Genomic DNA, 14,835 nt, shown 5'->3' with positions numbered 1-14,835 from the left:
GCATAAGGAAAGGCCCACCTTAACATGCAACTATTCATATTAAAAATCCACTACAACATGCATGCATGTAAAATTTCATTTTATTATGCTATTTACATTTAATTCTTATATACTTTCAAAAACTATTGTTTCAAGAATTCATGTTTCATATAATCAAAATCTCATTGAAATATTGCAAACATTCCCGCAACAACGTGTGGGGCATCATCTAGTTCTTTTAGTAGGAAAATACATTTCTAAGTTGTTCAAGGAATATGTATATTAATTCAAACAATATCATTTAGTTTATATTTGTGAAATCACATAATGCAACCGCAACATGATCACCTAAGAAAGCCGGCCTTGCACTGACTCCCTATAATACATATTCTCGCTATCAAACTTTACAAAGTTTCAATCAGATCATAATCATCAAGGCAGATAGATCTTGTCAAAAGTAGTAGCATGCCAAAGCAACAAATCAACCATTATAGAAGATGCAAACACATGATTGCATGAGTGTGGGTATAGCTATGTATACAAAAGGCAACATCACACGCAGCTTTAAGCACTCAAAATGAATATTATATGGGCAGTGTAGATTTTGCCAGGGAATGGCCAATAGACATTTTTGTCTTTCATTCCATAGTCAAGACATGCAGAGTAAAATATTTATCTATCCTGCAAAGAGGAAATTGGATTTAATCTGGCAAAGACATTAGTCGAAATAAAAAACTATGCTGCAAAACTCCTACCATTTAATTGCGATGCTCCTTGTAATCTCGAGAAATTGAGACCCACAAAACCTAATATTGGTTTTTATGCAAGGATCACATATATTTTTTGACCAAAAAGGATCACATATATTTCCTAAGAACGATTAAAATGGACATAAAATACAGGCCATGCAATTGTGTAACATTGATAACAGTATAATACCAATAAATTTATTTAAAGGCAATTACAGAGTGGTTACAAAAAAGAGGTTTGTAATTTAGAGGTGCAGCTACACAAACCAAATAATATTAGTTATTTTCCTAGTCATACCAGCTGGTTAGACATAACCATCCAAAATTTCTATTCATTTGAGTAGAAATTTAACATATTTCCTAAGTTAAATATTGGCATAGAGTAAGGCTGAGGAACTCATCAGTCAATTAAATGTGCATACTTACGTTTATGAGATCCCTGTGCCGCTGGATGAGCATCTGGTTCTCCTTGCGCAACTGGGCCAATTCCATATCCAACTGGTTTGAGTAAGCATATATGCCACAACAAAATGCCTACAAGCCTATATACAACAACAAGAAATATTATCATGTGAAGATTGCCTCTATCACTGATGACATTCGCATGATAATATTCTGAGACCACCAAGGTTCATTTTAGAAAGCGAGAAACATGATATATCGCAAGCAAGAAACCTGGTTATATCGCCAAACATTCTATATTGACGAGAAATTCACATAGAGCGATGTATGCTAGACATGAACCACACCGTGAGGCCTCAAAGTACCAACAATAGTATAAGATAGCAGATATATGTGTCCACATGTTTTCTGCATCCTTACAAAATTTAACAAGTTCAGTTACTATTTAGCACGCATCAATGACAAACAAGATCAGCACCCAAGCCATGCTCAACTGAACTCTTAGCAGAGCAATCTAGAATCAGCATTGTAGATATTACAAGGGCAAAATCTTTCAAAGACTACTGGCTGCAAGGATTTTACTAATCATGAAAAGTAAAAAAAATAGAGAGGACTTGTCATCACACAGCCACACTCCCATTAGTAAACTATGTGGTTCAGGATGCAAGTACCATACATACAAAAGTATAACTGATCAAACTTTTGGTATGATGAACAAATACAGCAAATTTAGCAGTCACCATTTGTTCCTTGGATCCAAGAGTTTTATCAAGATTCTCCAGGAACACAGATAATGCAGCTGCTACAACACAACCACCAGCAACTACCTGCATGATCAATACTTGCAAACCTTTTCTTGCCAATTCACTATAATGAGTCTATCGCTCAAAATTTGGTCGAATAGGCAACCAAAAAAGCAGTCTTGCGTGTAGTTAACTTAAAATTTACTTGTAGTAACTTAATCTCATAATAGTTTTTCTTTAAAACCAAAAGTTGTGTGTATATTGGTGGGACAGGCAACCAAAAACTTGCTCGTACAGGTGCTGCAGCAACCTTTTCTTTTCATTAACTAAGCATTTACTTGTATATATAGTAACTGAATCCCGTAACAATTTTGCTTTAGGAACTTTAGTCTACAGATCTTTTGTTCTTTTGTACTTAAATTGCTATGACTAAACTGAAATACACATGGGAGAATCATGAATCCATGACCAATAACTAAATTCTAATGCGTACATGTATACTAGACTATTTCAATCCATAGAACCAAGAGTGTCGGCACTAAATCGCTCTCCGGTGGTACCACGACCGGCAGGGATATAAGCCGGATCTGGCGACCTGGAGAGGATATGCCGTGGTGGGGAGGACGGGCGCGGGCTTCTTCTCCACCATCCAGATTGGGGGCGTGCACGGCGAGATGGTGCCGTCTCCATTGTAGAGGGCTCACTGCTGCAGGGGAGGGTGGGAGAAGACAGCTCCTCCTCCTCCTGCTCCTCCTCTGGCCGTCCGCTGGGTTGGGAAGGAGAAGGGGATGGGAGGTGCTGCGGCGCTGGGGGTCAGGGAGGGAGAGGGGTGGCAGCGCGTGGCGGTGGGGCTGGGGTTCGGCGCACTAGAGGGCAAAGGTCGGCGGCCGCGTGCGCACCATCCAGCCACGCGCAGCCGCTGGCGGGCGCACGCGAAGCCACAACGGCCATGGCTAATGGCCATCAGGGCGTCGCCGCGGAGCTCGCCTCCGCTCGTCGGAGCCCCAAGCACCGCCGGGAGAGAGCGCGGGGAGGAAGCCCCCTCACTCCTCATCACCCTTGGCGTGGATGTGGAGAAGGAGCCAAACGTCGCGTCCTGGATCGACGGCGGCGCGGATCCAGATGCCCTGCCGTGGGCATGACCGGTCCCGATTTGACGATGCTCGCCTGCTCGATCTAGTCTAGGGGCATATAGATGGATAGAAGGTGGGGGGAGGTGGAGGGGATGAGGGCGGAGGGCGCCGGCCGGTGGGATCACCGGGCGGATGAGTGCGGCGGCGGCTGTGGATGAGAGGAGAGAGAGAGAGAGTTTGGTGGGGTGGGGGTCGATCGGGGTCGGTGTGCCGGTGTGGTGTGGGGTGGACACGCTCAGTAGTAGCGTGGGGTATCTCACCTCGCTATAGCTATTCGCTTAGCAGTAGCGCGGGTAGTAGGAGCGCGCTGCTACTAAATCTAGGGTGGTGGGTATTGTCTGTCGATTTTAGTAGCAGCGTGGTTCCACTGGGCTGCGCTATTGCTAACTGTGTAGTAGTAGCGCTTGTTTTGTTCCCGTGCTGCTGATAATTAGTAGTAGCGCCTCTTTTTGTACCGCGCTGCTGCTAAGATTCTGTGTATAAGCTTTTCCCTAGTAGATTAAGCTCGCGCGGGTACCCCTCAGGGCCGACCCGTCTTTAGTAACATGGTTCAGTGTAAATTCATAGTAACCATAGTAACTGTGTGTCCAAACATCAAGGGGAAAACCTAAGGAATCACCCCCGGTGAATTCCACTCGATGTAATCATCAAGGTGAACGTAAGAGGAACCACCCCCGAGGTTCACACTTGAGGGGTTGAACGACAGAGTCGTATCGGAAGTGGTTAAGGCGGAATCACCCTCGATGACCACGACCGAATAGCTACACTACAGGGTTAACATCAGAAGTGCTGTAAAGGTCTCACCCTCGGCACTCGATAGTAACCCAGTAGTGTCGAGTAACTAAGGGGAAAGTGATGTGCGGTGCTAGGGCCTGGTCTTCAATCCCGTTGATCGGGTCTTCGATGATGAAGCAGGGGCAATAAGGACAAGGTGGGGGTCACTGATGGATCAATAACCAACCTATACTAAGCAGTTTGGGATAAAAAGGTAAGGTACAATGAGCAGGTTACAAAAGCAGGCTATGCATTAGAATGGGAGCAAACAATAACAGTAGCAAAATTTAATGCAAGCATGAGAGAATGGAATGGGCGATATCAGGATGATCAAGGGGGGCTTGCCTGGAAGCTTCGTTGAAAAGGGGTAGAAGTGTCGTCGATGACGTAGCCGATCACAGGGGCATCAACAGCGGTCTCGGGGTCTACCGGAGAGAAGAGGGGGAAGAAACAATAAATATAAAGCAAACAAAGCATCATAAAGCATAACATGGTAATACGCGGTGCTAGGGGTGAACTAACGCAGGGCTACACGATACCGGCGAAGGGGGAAAACATTCGGGAAAGTTTTACCGAAGTTTAGCATTTTCGGACAAATGAAACATAGGGGGGCGGTTGCAGGTACACTATGCTAGAGGCATGTGACAGGTGAACAGAGAGTGTATCTGGATTCGTCTCGTCGTTCTGAGCAACTTTCATGTATAAAACTTTTTCATCCGAAATACGGTTTATTTTCTATGAATTTTCAAAGTTTTAGCAATATTTTAATATTATTGTTAATTCGAAAATAATGATTAAAACACTATGGGTACCCCGCCCTGTGTACACAGATTGTACAGAGAGGCTGACAGTGGGTCCAGGGGTCCCAGTCAACAGTCCAGTCAACAGTCAACTATTTGACTGTTGACTTGTCAAACTACAGTTGGGGCCCAGGTGTCATTGGCACACACACTCTAAATTAGCATATTATTTATGTTAACTTCCTGGTTTAATCTAACGTTGGGTCCCACATGTAATAGACTGGCATTTTATTTAGAGAATTAATTTAGCACTTGAGGGCCACATGTAATAGACTCAACGTGGGGGTGGCTAGTACTAAAGAGGGATTAGTCCCTAACTGAATTTTGGATCGGCTTGGTGGCACAACCAGCCGTGAGGTTGTGCACACACACGCACATAGCATGGCCACGACCATGGCCATTTGTAGCAGCTAGAGCAGCAGCTAAGTAGCGGCAGCAGGAGGTAGTAGCAGCGGCAAGCAACACTAGCAGCAGCAGCACTAAGCAGCAGAGCAAAGGAGCAATGGCGGCAGCGCAACGGCAGTGCAAGAGCGGTGGCAGCAGCAAGCAGCGCAGCCGCGCAGGGAGCAGCCACAGCGGTTGGTGAGCAACCGCGGCGAGGATGCGTGCGGGCGCGCGCACAGCAGCGGCAACAACAGCTTCAGGAGCAGCAGCAATACACAGGTACGTACGTACGCGTACGCGCGAGCTCGGACGAGCTCGGGGACGAAGGCTACCGCAATGAATCGAGGGGGCAAGTAGGGGGAATGGAGGAGGAGCTCACATAGAGCTCGTGGGCGCGGTCGACGAAGGCCGGGGTGGACCGGAGCCGTGGCAAACATCGTCGGACGCCGGTGAAGTATCGATGAAGATGTGCCCGATGCCGAGCGTACTGAGCTTCCTAGCTCGAGCCCTTCGGCTAGGGCGAAGGAGACGGCGATGGCGGAGCTCCTCGACGTCTTCTCAGGCGCTGGGGTGGACGGTGGCCGCGGTGACGACGACAACCATGACGACCACGACCCGAGCGAGCTCTAAATCTGAACAGAGAGGCGTGACTGGGGTGAACTAGACAGCTAGGGTTTGTCCACTCGGTTGGGGAGGTCCTTATGCATCTCCAAGGGGCTCCGGATGGTCGACACGGCGACATCCGTGGCGTGGACGGCCGTGTGCACGGCCACGCCAGGGCGCTGCCTCCTCCTGTACAACTTTTTTTGAGACAATTTATGAAGCTTTATTACGTCATCACGAGTTGTACCGGGACGAAAGAGAGGTTGCCGGGATGGCCTAACCACACACGGCAGCCCATCCCTAAATTCAAAGCATGCTCGCTAAATTGTTAGCCTCCATATTGGAGCTCCTATTTTCATGAACAAAATTGCAAGAATTAAAGCTAGTAGAATAAATTAAGATTTCATGCACAATCGCTCCATATGCTCTTCTGCTTGATGCTATCAATAACCTCCTTACAATCAGAAGCCACATGGATATTCTGAAGTTGGAGATCTTCGGAAAGAGCCAAAGCCTCCCGTACCGCCAGCGCTTCAAGGGTAGTTGGATTGGTGATAGCTCTGAATCCCAACGAAGAAGCTCCCAGGAACATACCATTCTCGTCCCTGGCTATAGCGGCAATGGCTCCAACCCCTCGTCTCTCTGCCACGGCTGCATCAACATTAAGCTTGGACATGTTGCTAGGTGGCCGTAACCATCTCTTCGGTCTTTGTGGCTGGGTGCTATTTCTGATTGGTGTGGCATGGGGCTGAACCTAGAAATCACTGATGTATCGCTGTATAAACATGTGTGTTGACATGGGAGATTGATGTAGATCCTCATTGTCTGCTTTCCTCTTTGCACTCCAAACAGCCCACAATGTAATTGCCATCCTCATAAACTGATCTGTGGTCAGCACTTCATTTAGAGAGAACAACCACTCACGTGGGTCTTCGGCTGTGTGTTGGCACATCGTCTGGATCAGTTCGTCTTCCGCAAGCGCCCATACACAGCGAGCGTGTGTGCAATCAAGCATCATGTGTCTCCACAAATCCATGGCACCACAAAGTTTACATGCCAGCGAGTCACCCATGTGTCTATGAGCTAGCACATCAGCTATTGGGATGGAACTTCTAGCCAAACGCCATAGGAAGAATTGATCTTAGATGGCAGATTGACCTTCCAGAGTGCTGACCAAGCGCTGCTATCCTACTCTGCCCGCGAGGTCCCTTCCTCCTCATCTATCCAAGATTCCCTTGCAAGCTTGGTTTTCATGATTAGCTTATAAGCCGATTTAACCGAAAAGCATCCCTTCTTCTCACCACTCCAAGCCCAAAAATCATTTATATTCCTTGTAGAGAGAGGAATACTAAGAACTGCCTCCGCATCGATTGGTAAGAAAACCGACCTGACTAGTGATTCATTCCATGTTGCAGTTGCCGTAGAGATCAATTCAGAGACCATGATCGGTGGCGTTGGGATCCTCGAAGAGATGGGTCTCATCATACCTGGTCGAGGCAACCAGTTATGGCTCCATATATGTGCTGTTTTCCCGTTCCTGATTCTTCGGATTATACCAAGTCTCAACATATCCCGTCCGTCCAAAAAACCCCTCCATATTTGAGACGGCCTCCCACCAAGTTCAGCATCGAGCAGCGTGGTCTCCGGGAAGTATGCCGCCTTTAGTATTCTCGTACTCAGAGATTTGGGCTCGGTAAGGACACGCCAGGCTTGTCTGGCTAGTAGAGCAAGATTGAAGATCTCCATATCGCGGAAACCGAGACCACCCAAGTGTTTTGGTCTCGTCATGACATCCCAAGCGATCCAATTAGGCTTCCTCTTGCCCGCTTTGCTTCCCCACCAAAACTGACGAATAATAGATGTGATATTCTCACATAGGCCTCGTGGGAGCCTGAAGCAAGCCATAGAGTAGACCGGCAATGCTTGAGCCATCGCCTTAATGAGTACCTCCTTACCCGCTGCTGATAGCAATTTTTGCATCCATCCTTTCACCTTCTCCCAAACCCTGTCTCGAAGATATCTGAAGGTACCCATCTTTGACTGTCCCACATCTTTTGGCATTTCCAGGTATCGGTCGCTCAATGATTCATTCTGAACGTTGAGAGTATTTCTGATACTATCCCTTACATGTTGCGGGCACCCCTTGCTAAAGAATATAGAGGATTTATCATGATTTACCCTCTGTCCTGAGGCATTGCAATACATCTCCATCAGGTTTGACACCTCTGCCGCCCCCTCCACACTTGACTTGAACAACAACAGGCTATCATCGGCGAAGAGAAGGTGGTTAACAACCGGAGCTGTGTGTGCCACCTTGATCCCATTGAGTGCTGATGATCGAGAACTGGACTTTAAAAGTCACGAAAGGCCCTCTGCTGCGATCAAGAAGAGGTAGGGGAGATCGGGTCTCCCTGTCGGATGCCACGAGACGGCAAAAAATTCTCAAGCCTCTCACCATTAAACTGAACCAAGAATGAAACGGAGCTGATCATCCCCATAATTGTGTCCACCCATACTTGGTTGAACCCTAGCTTTATCATAATCGCTTGGAGATAAGACCATTCAAGTCTGTCATAAGCTTTCATCATATCCAGTTTCAGCGCACAATAGCTATTTGACTTCTCCTTGCTTCGCTTCATAAAATGTAGACATTCATATGCACATATAATGTTATCAGTTATCAGTCTGCCGGGAACAAACGCAGATTGCTCTTCAGAGATGATGTCTGGTAGAAGCACTTTAAGCCTATTTGCTACGACCTTTGAAGCTATTTTGTAAATAACATTACACAAGCTAATAGGGCGAAATTGGGATAGAAGAGTTGGATTGATCACCTTGGGGATGAGAACCAGTACCGTATCATTCACACATGCTGCACTCTCCTCCCCTCTAACAATCCTCAATACTGCCTTAGTTACCTCCTCCCCACATAGGTCCCAGTGCCGCTGATAAAAATGTGCTGGAAATCCATCCAGCCCCGGTGCCTTAGTGGGGAACATCTGAAAGAGTGCAATTTTCACTTCTTCATTTGTGTATGGTGTTGTGAGCTGTTCGTTCATGGCTTCAGTAACCTTGACAGGAACATGTTGTAATACTTGATCGATCCCTGTAACTCCCTCAGAAGTGTAGAGATTTTTATAGAAGTCAGACACCATACCTTTTAGTTCTGCTTTGTCCTCAACCATCACTCCAAAAGCATTGGCCAGTGCTTTAATCATGTTTTTCTTCCTCCGCATGCCGGCTCTCATATGGAAGAAGCGTGTATTCTTGTCACCCTCCGCTAGCCACTGTATACGTGACCGTTGCCTCCACATGATTTCTTTCTGATGGTATAGTTCAACAAGTTTCTCATTTATTTTCAGCTCGGCATGCGTCGGTCCTAACCTGGTTGGCTCCCCCCTCAAACGATGCAGCTCAGCGTTGAGGTGTTTTATTTCTTTTCGGACAGACCCAAAAGTTTCCATGTTCCATCGCCCCAAGTTGCTTGATATTGCTTCTAATTTCTCCCTAAGTCCCTCCATAGTTAAGGAAACCTGCTCCTGGCTCCAGTGTTGGATGATAGTATCTTTCCATGAGTCGTGAGACTCCCACATCACCTCGTACCTGAATGGAGGTTTAGCGGGAGGCCGTCCCCGATCCCCTCTTAGGTTCAACAGAATCGGACAGTGGTCTGAGCCAGCTGCCGTTAAGTGTCTGAGATTAGCCTCCGGGTGCTGTGCACTAAGCTCGGCCGACACCAGGGCCCGGTCCAGTCGAACCCTTGTATAGCTTCCCCCGGTCACTTTTTTCTCAAACATCCAGAAGTTGCCTTCATAGCCCAAATCCATTAACATGCAAGCATAGACCACGTCACGAAAACCCTGAATTTGAGCATTGCTTCGTTCTCCAATACCTTCTTGTTCATTTGGACGTAGGACTTCATTAAAATCGCCTACAAACACCCACGGGAGCTCGCTCAAACTTGCTATTCCCTTCATGGTGTCCCATGTTTGGTGCCTCAGGTGTGTACGTGCCTCTCCATAGAAGCAAGATGCACGCCATTTATCAGTACCTGGTTCATCTATAGAGCAGTAAATATGATACACCGAGTAACCCAAAATTTTGACTTTTATTGGATTGTTCCAGAAAATGCCAAGGCCTCCGCTCCGGCCCTGGCTACTAACAGCAAAGGAATTATCAAAACCAAGAGAATTTGCTAAATTTTCTACCCGAGCTCTATCTAGCCGAGTTTCAACGATACAAAGCAGGGTAGGGACAAACTTCTTCGCTAAATCATGTTCTCGGACTGTCGCAGCTTTGCCCGCACCGCGGCAGTTCCAGCTCAAGATACTCATTGTGCCCAGCGGTACTCCTCTCGGGAGCCCGCTGATGTTGCTTCTGTGTCGTTGCCCAGTCTCCTGATGCTGCTCTGGAGTTGATTTCCCTTGTCATCTGCTATGTCCACCCGAGCCCGTTTCGGGTCCTGCTTTGGGGGCGGGCTCAATGGGATCTGTGGCGCGGGGAGTGCAAGAATCTCATCTCCCTTGGGTTTAGACTTATATCCCCCTTGGATGTTAGCTATCACTTCCGAGACTTGTGTGCGCTTTCTGTTTCCTTCCGCATCTACCATGTGTTCATCCATACCAGAATAGCTTCCGGCCTGCTGTTTCTTTTCTTTAGATTTCCCCTTGCTTCCGTTCCTAGCTTTACCGGGACCCGGTCATGCGCCCCTGAACCAGTCTGCCTTCAAGTTCTTGAAAACCAAAGCTGACGGAGGGTGGATACCGTCTCCATGTTCCTTGTACAAGTGTCCAAGATTCCCACATACCGCACACCAGTTCGGCAAACGCTCGTACTTCACGCGGAAAATCATCCTTTTTTCACCCACCTTGAGCGACACGGCATTCCTCAAAGGATTCTCCACATCAATCTTGACCTGGACCCTGTAGAAGTTGCCTTCAAAATCATGAGAGGCTGGTTCGCCATAGATGATCCCCGAGTTTCGACGCTAGTGATGGGATCTGTCGGGGATATACCCCGCGGTATGACCCGGCCGGGCTCGGTGACTCACCAGAGACCTGGCTGGAGCTTGGCGACTCACTGGCGATCCGCCCGGACATGGCGGTTGACATGTAACCCGCCGGGACATTGTGACTCGCTGGAGACCCGGTGGGCGGATCAGACGGACGACAAGGCCCAAGGCCCAGCGGGCCGGCTTATACTCTGGTGGGCCGGCTTAAGAGGAAAGGGATGACGAATATTTCCTTTATGAGGAAGCAAGACCCGGACATGTATTCAACTTGTGAGAAAGGATAGACTAGTCCTAGTCCTACTAGGACTCCACATGTAACCCGTCCCTTCAACATATATAAGGAGGGGCAGGACTCCCAAAGAGGGACAGAAAATAATCTATAGGGCTAGACACAAAGAGTCGGCTTACCAACGACTCCCTCATGATCATAATGAGACCTAGACACAAACAACATGTAGGGTTATTACCGGATGATGTTTCCCGGGGCCCGAAGCTGTCTAAACCCTTGTCTTGTGTTGCGTCTCTCGATTCTGCTTAACCCCTCTCAAGCTACCACATAGATGTGTTGGCCTCACGACTAAGTCCTCACACTAAGGACATCTGCCGTGACAATTCCACGACAGTTGGCGCCCACCGTGGGGCTTGCGTACGGTGGTGCTGAGTTCTTGGAGGGATCTTTTCCAGGGTTACGAGAAGCTCATGATGGTTCAGATAAAGAAAAGATTTGCGTCAGCTTCAAGTTCATCAGTTTTGATTTATAATCTATGAGATTGGAGTTTAAGAAGAATTAGGGTTAAGATATACGCGTTTGCCGCCGCCATCCGATGATCCGCCTGACAGATGTCAAATACCAGAGAAAGTAAAGACGGTCGATTTCTGTAGCACCTAGTATTGGTTGGACACGTAAGGCGCCAAGACCAAGGAGGACCGTTCCAATGAAGAAACTAGCAAAATCCTCAAATTGACAAGACCGACAAGCAGTCTAATCCAAAACCGGACCGGTTTCTCGGGATGCCGTCGCACGTTGCCAGTATATGTTTTCCGTCCATAACAGCCATACGGCAGGGAAGCTTGAAGTCCCGAGGAGCTCAGGCGTTACTGGTGGTTTTGTTGCTTGTTTTTAATCAACACTACGGCCCCATTTGGTAGCGAAGTATTTTCTAAGCATTTTGAGAATACTGCAGTTTTTGAGATTACCAGAGTTTTATTTACAACGAGCTATTTGTTTGCCCCTAATAACTGTTGTTTTAATATTGTAGTATTTGGCAAACTGTAGTTTTTTCTCTGTTTAATAAAAAGAACCCCCGACCTTTTTTTAAAAAACAGAGCGGCGAAAAGAAGGGAGTCCCCTCGTTATCCTTCCCCGCTCGGCCGAAATCACTGTTCTGACCTTATCAGCAAACTTTGTCACAAACTGAACTCGACATGAAAGTATTTCACGATCTGACCCTTTTAGCAACGCCACAGCCCGTGATGTTTCTGCCCAACTTAGAAACGCCGAACTATGTAGCGTTGCTGCTAACCAAGAAACGCCAAAGGTGTTGGCGTTTATGGCCATCCTGGAAACGCCAAGGGAAATGGCGTTGCTGCCGTCTTCTCTCTCTCGATGTGACATGTTGCATGGCTATACACTAGAGTGAGAGGGAGAGAAAGACGTGAGAGATGGATGGGAGGACATGGCCTTTTTCAGAGATGGCAGCAGCACTCATGCATGGCAGCTATGCGCATGTAGCTCTTCGTATTTGGGCATGCATTCATGCTGTGTGCGGCTGCTCATGCAACCACTTTTTCTATGTGCATGTAATTAATACCAAGGCCTATGCGTAAGTTTACCATGGCGTCTCCTCTCGGCAGCCAGGACCAGCAAGGCACCAGCACCCCGAGCCCGAGGCAATGAGCGCAAGCACAATCGGGGCTCGGCAGGCAGGCGTCGACGAGACATGCACAACAACATTTGTTCACCACATCTAATAGCTAGATGTCACTTGTACTATTACAGCTAAATTTTTTATATAATTTATCAGGGTATGTTTATATAAAAAATACCATTGGTGTATTTTAACTAAATTTTCCCCAGGTTAAAGTTACAATGGCGTCTGTGCGTAAGTTATTAGCTTTAGAATGCGTAAATTATAATGCTATTTTCATATAATTTATGTGCGTCCGAAGCGCGCCATGCCCCAGAAAGGATTGCGAACGTGGCAACGGATGAAAGAGAAAAATGCTCTGCATCACAAGAAATCCAGTCACACAAACACCAAAGCGAGGAAAGATTATTGGAAGACAAGTGAGAGGAAAATGAACAATGAGAAGAGAAGGGCATGCGCGTAGCAAAGAAAGAACTGCATGTGGATGTCTAATACTTTCTCCATCCATGTAATTGGTCCCACAGACCAAAACAACAAGAACATGAAACATGCAATAATTAGCCTTATTAATTAGGCCTGTTCATCCACATGCACATAGAAAAAGTGTCTGCATGTGCAGCCGCACATAGCATGCATGCATGCCCAAATACAAAGAGCTACATGCATAGGTGCCATGCATGAGTGCTACTGCCATCCCTGAAAAAGGTCATGTCCTCCCATCCATCTCTCATGTCTCTCTCCCTCTCACTTTAGTCTATAGCCAGGAAACATGTCACATCGAGAGAGAGAAGAGGACAAAAACGCCATGCCCCTTGGCGTTTTCATGATGGCCAGAAACGCCAACGAGTTTGGCGTTTCCAGAAACGCAATCTAGCTTGGCGTTTTTAGCCTGCCACGTCGACGAGTGGGGCCAGGGCAGCAACGCTGGATAGTTCGGCGTTTCTATGTTGGGCAGAAACGTCACGGGCTATGGCGTTGCTAAAGGGGTCAGATCGTGAAATACTTCCATGTTGAGTTCAGTTTGTGACAAAGTTTGCTGATAAGGTCAGAAAAGTGATTTCGGCCTCCCCGCTCCTCGCTCTGGCTCGTTCTCACGCCGCCGCCGCCCTGTCGTCTTCCATCGGCGGCCATGGGGAAACAAAGAGATGGCGATGGAGAGACCAAAGGTGATTACTCTGCCCTCCATCCTCCCTCACCGCTCCTTCCCGCCTCTCCTCGCCAACCGCCAGCTCCTTCCTCTGCACGGTCGTGCTGTTCTCCATTGTGCATGCCGCTGGTATCCGCGGACGGCGCCGCGACGCACAATCTCCTTGATGCCGTCCGACCTTGCTGACGAGAAGGCCATCCCCGATTCAGGGGCAGCGTAGATTCTCCTTGGATAGATTGAGAAGCAAGATTTAGTGGCTTAAGGCTAGATGTAACCTAGATGATCTTAGCTTGGTGATAGCTTTATATAGTAGCCCGAAATATGGTGTAAGACAGTCTGCATCACTGTGATTTTCAGAAATATGTGTGTTACAGAAGCATTGGCTATCTAGGTCGGCTTATATCTGAAGCCAAAAGAAAGTAGACAGCCAAGCTGCTGCTTGGTCGGCTTATATCAGGCTGCGATTTCAGAAATATGTATGTTACAGAGGCTTTGGCTATCTAAGTTGATGCTTGGTTACCAGCTTACAAATTTTGACAGCCAATCAGGCTGTGGAAGTGTAAATAGACTGTCTAAGACAAGCAGTAGAACCCCAATCTCGCAGCTGAAATGCACAACAATCATACCATAGCGATTTTGCTGTTTTTCATTCAGACAATTCAGATTCCAGTACACCTATTTGAACCTGATTCTCAAAAAAGACAAACCACACCTGGTACTTTTAGCGGGGGTAGGGGCTAGAGGTGACAGTTCATTAATTTGTAGCATGCATTTTGTAGCTAGCGTGGTTTCGGCCCACCTATAACAATTTTGTTCTATCATTAGCAGTTGCCCACTACAGATTTTTGCCTAGCTCCACGACAGCCTACAAGCCTGCGTACATTAGGATATAGTATTTTGTTTTGTCAATGTAATCCATGGTGTGGCGTAATGCACAAGATATTAGGATTTACTGAAGTTGATTTGTTTTAACCAGATATTTATGATAACTATGATATTTGTTTCGTGTAATCCATGGTGTGGCCTCATGCAGGACATATTAAGATTTACTAAAGTTGATTTGTTTGAATGAGATAGTTAGGATAACTCTGATATTATTTCGAGTTGGATCCTTGTAAATTTTTCTGATGTTTGTGCTGATTTGAACGCTGATGCATTTTGCTTCCCAATTGCAGACAAGAAAAAGAGAGCATCATGGACCACTGCTCAACTAGACCTGCTCGTTTCTGTGATGAAAGAGTA

Source organism: Triticum urartu, chromosome 1 (assembly GCF_003073215.2).
Source record: "Triticum urartu cultivar G1812 chromosome 1, Tu2.1, whole genome shotgun sequence".
Lineage (NCBI taxonomy): Eukaryota > Viridiplantae > Streptophyta > Magnoliopsida > Poales > Poaceae > Triticum > Triticum urartu.
This window is presented reverse-complemented; position numbering follows the sequence as displayed.